The sequence below is a fragment of the Physeter macrocephalus genome, chromosome 12, assembly GCF_002837175.3.
Source record: "Physeter macrocephalus isolate SW-GA chromosome 12, ASM283717v5, whole genome shotgun sequence".
NCBI lineage: Eukaryota > Metazoa > Chordata > Mammalia > Artiodactyla > Physeteridae > Physeter > Physeter macrocephalus.
In genome coordinates, this window is record NC_041225.1 from 39,502,552 (window position 1) to 39,506,866 (window position 4,315).

Genomic DNA, 4,315 nt, shown 5'->3' on the forward strand with positions numbered 1-4,315 from the left:
GCTGGCTTTCTGCACGGCAAGTTCTAAGTATTTGGTTGGGCTCAGATTTCCTAGGACAGCTGGGGTCCCCCTAAGGTGATACTCTTTTTTCAATAATGAAGTTTAATTAATTAATCATCCAGTTCATGCAATAGATATTTATTGACATGTACCACACGCCCATCCCTCTTTTTAGGTATAGCAGACAGTGCAGTGGACAAAACCACATCCCTGCCCTCTTGGAGCTTACATTCCAGTAAAGTTAGGACCTGTTGAGAGGCTCCAAGGGTCCATAAATATCTGCTGGCTGATTTATCCTTCTGTAACGTGTTAATTTAGAAAGTATTTAAAGCTCTATTGTACTCATAATCTTTCAGCTATCAGGTTACTGCTCCATTTTTAGGGAAAACATTTCCCCAGCTACAGAATCAGCAAAGCTCTGCAGGGACACTTTTCTTATTCAGAAAACACTCCCGTAACATCTGTGATTCAATACTGCTCGTTTCATGTAAAGCAGGGATTCCTGCTGAAGATTGCAAGCGGGTTAGATTTGGCACCAACCGAAGTACAAGTTGGGGCTGAAACCTCAATACTGCAAGGCCATAGCAGGGAAAAGCCATTAGCATATTCACGACTCCCCTGTCTTCTGTTTATAGGCCTATTGTCAAAACGAATGATTTTTCACTTTCGCGAGACCTATGTAGTTGAGGGTTCCTGCTGTAAAATATGTCTGAAATCCACACAAATCCTCGTGAGTCTTACATACTAACGTCTTCAGAAAAGGTAGGCATTCTTAAAACGGGGAAAAGACTGCTGGGACACAGAAACCCCAGCTCATGAATCTGCTCGTTGCTCTTCCCTACTTTTCACAACTGCTAGCGTTTGGTCCTTCCCCATGGAGTCCAGAGGTGTGACTGTGAAATCAGGATTCTGCTTTTCATGTGTGGCAGGGGTAAACGTCCTCCCGATGTAAAGTCATTATATTTTTAATTTAGTTGTTCCCCCGCCAGGCAGCTAAGATGGGGAAAGGCATCCAAGTTTCACTTTTGGCTTTGCGTGCTGGAGGTGTGACCTGCTTTGGGCTGTGGTAGCCGTGAAGTGTCCAAACATCTCAACGCTTTCCACTTCTTGATTTGAGCAGTGAAATATTTCATGAGGTTTTATATTTAACATTGGGGATACTTTTTTTAAAAGAATAAAACAATCCCCTCCTCCCCCCTCATTTTACTAGTTTGATTTTGCCTGTGAATTTCACATGCCCACCCAGGAGCTGGGTAGCTAGCTTGCTCAGAGTGGGGTCTCCGCTCCCACCTCCTGGCTGTTGCCTTAAAGCGTATGTGGCCTTCTTGCTCTTTCGTCGAGTGGGGCTCCAACCTTTTGCAGCTTATGTGTTTGGAGCAAAAATGTTTACAGGCCCAGAGGAACATTAGCAACATTGCAAATGCTTTTTATTAAGACTAAAAATGGAGCTGAATTATAACAGTGTGAATAAAAGAGTGTGAGAGTCTTTTATCCTTATGGTCTTGAGGACTCAGATCTTTCTGTTTTGCTGTCTATGTGGCTGGAAGCCGGAGCTTAGATCCTAACTAGGGAAATTGCTGATGTTAATACAATTTGATGTTTACTGAGCATTAGAGCCATAAGATAGACTCAGAAGACATCCTTTGGGAGTTTTGAGAAGATAATAATCACTCATCAGGAGATGCAGAAGACTTCCTAGAGGAAGCTTCTGACGAGCCTGGAGGATGAGTGAGAGCTCAGCCATCAGCTAAGGGAGATGCTTGTGAAGGAGGAAGAAAACTCCTGGCAGAGGAGCAAGGAAGGAAAGCCTGGTGTGACTGTAGCACAGAGTAAATGATGGGGAGCAGGCAGGACATAGGCTGAAAAAGTGAGTTGAGCTGAGATTGTAGAAAGATTTACAAAGGAACGTGTGTGATATCTGTAATGGTAATGGAGAGCCTTTAGAATTTTGTAGGCGTCTATGCTTGGAAAGGAAAATTTGTTGGCTGTTTCTAGAAGCGGTTGCCGTGCGGCTTAGCTGTCTGTCAGGATGTGGAGAACAAAGTGCACATCAGTCCTGCCAGACTCAGCTTTAAGGGTTCCTGCTGGGACCGAGGTTGGGCCCACGTGGTCTGCTGAGGCCTCCTGCATTGAGGAGTTCCGACCATGACAACATCTGCATGGTATGCTTCAATGTGTGACTTCGGGCAAGCTCCCCAAAGGATGAGCTAGCCAAACCAAGCCAGTCCCGTGGGTGGAACATATTCAGAGTCATTCAAGGATGACATTAGCGTCTTTGTAGCTTCCCACGACGTGCAGGTACCGTGTGTACCACAGAGGCGGCTGCAAGCCCTCCCAGCCTAGGGGCTCTGGATGCTGAACCTCCGCCTTTGCTTGCGTGCTCTCTTCCAGACCTGCCACATCTTGGAGTGTAAGTCTGCCACACCACTGGCTGGAGTCATTCACTGACCTCGTCTACTTTTCTCTGCGTCTTCTCTGGTCTTGCTCTTCCATCACAGTCGGGTGAATGCAGGAAGTAGCAGAAAGGCTTGTAGGACAGACAGACAGATGTGCTGGCCATCTGGAGACTCACAGGAGAGCCTCTCGGCTTCAGCTGCCTGAAGGACCCCTGGGGCCCACGCGACGTCCCCGGAGGGATGCCGCCTCCTCTGCCAGTGACCCTGCTGACCCTGCTCCTGGTCCCAACACCTCGGGGGCTGCTTGTTGCGAGACTAAGTCAGTGGGCTGCAAGCCCTTCACTCCAGGCCATGAGAACTCTGCAGACACGTCATTTGCATTCCCACATCAATAGCCGTTATGGCTCACTGAGCCATAAACCCAACGTGTAAGGTTTATCTTATGGATTCCAGGCCCACGTCTGGCCTTGGGCTGTGCACAGAGAAGGGGGAGCCACGGATGGTCTGGGTATGATGTTCAAAGTGGTGCCTATTTCAACCCGGGTTTTGTTTAGTTTGGTTAAATTCTGAGATGCATGGTGATGAAATCAGAAACAGTTCATGGTACTCTTTGTATGCGAGAAGTGCCTGTGTGGGAATTTTAGGTTCGAACCTACCTGTAACAGAAAGACAGGTGTTCTCTCCGTGATGCAGTCAACCATGACGTAGTGGAAAGATGACTAGAGCGGAGGTCCACACTCCTGGGTTCCTGGCCCACTGTCACTCACTTGCTCTGTGACCTTGGATGCGTCTCGTCTCAACAGGTTTCCGTTTCCACATTTGTATAATGAGGTAGTTGGATTAGGCGAGCTTTGAGGTCCCCTCCGCCTTTGGCAGGTGGAATGTGGCAGCACAGAATTTTCTTAGATAAACTCGGAAACTACAGGAGGACATCTTAGAAAACGGATGTAAAATGTCTCTTTTAGGAAACTTTCCTATACAAACCTCGTAATTAAATGTTTGACCAAACTGGTTTTGGGTGGGCGGAGGGTCAGTGAATCAGAAACAGAAACCTGAATTTGTCCTGGGAATTCTTGGTTGTCGGGACCGAATGCCCACCGGAGTCCCTTCAGCCTGGCCTGCAGAAGAGAAGAGCAAAGATCAGAGAGGCTGAGGGACAGACTTTGTAGGACAATCGGCATTTCTTTAGGGAGCACGTGCTGTGCGCCCAGCCCTCTGGCAGGCAGCCGAAGACAGGCCAGACCTGACGGGCTGGGGACAAGTTGTGGTGACCGATGACGGGGCTGAGATGGCCTGGGTGTGCTGGGAGACTGGGCGGCCCCGAGGGCAGTGCCTCTGCTGGCTCTGGCGTTGGTTTCCACGGCAGCTGTGAGGGTTGCTCCGTGCCTGAATGCCAGAGGACCCTTCTGCGGCCAGGGTGACCAACCATCCCTGTTTGCTTGGGAGTAAGTGTTTTCCTGGGACATGAGACTTTCAGTATTAAAACCAGAGAGTCCCGGGCAAACCAGGATGGTCAGCCACCCGACCTGCCACTGATTTGGCCTAGAGGGAGCTGTGATTAACGGGCCTGCGGTAGCATTCACTTCATCCATGACCGCGCCTGGGACTTGTTCGTCAGTGGGGAAGAAGCTGGAAATCATACTGGCGTGGGTTTCTGGGCTCTTGACCCAAAAGCAATCCCTGTGGCAAATGCCTGTAAGCAAACAGACTCTCAGATAGTTTCCTGCTCCAGCTGGTAGTGACCTTGAAGCATGGTTGATTGCGTGGAGCTCAGTGACCCCCTGCCTTTGAGAAGTGTTTCATTATCCTACCTGGAGAGGGGGTTGGGCTCTGGTTGCCAGAGGGGGACAAATCTCTGTGCTGCTGTCAAGTACAGCGACTCCATGGACCTCAACCCATGAAGGATCAAGCATCCCTGA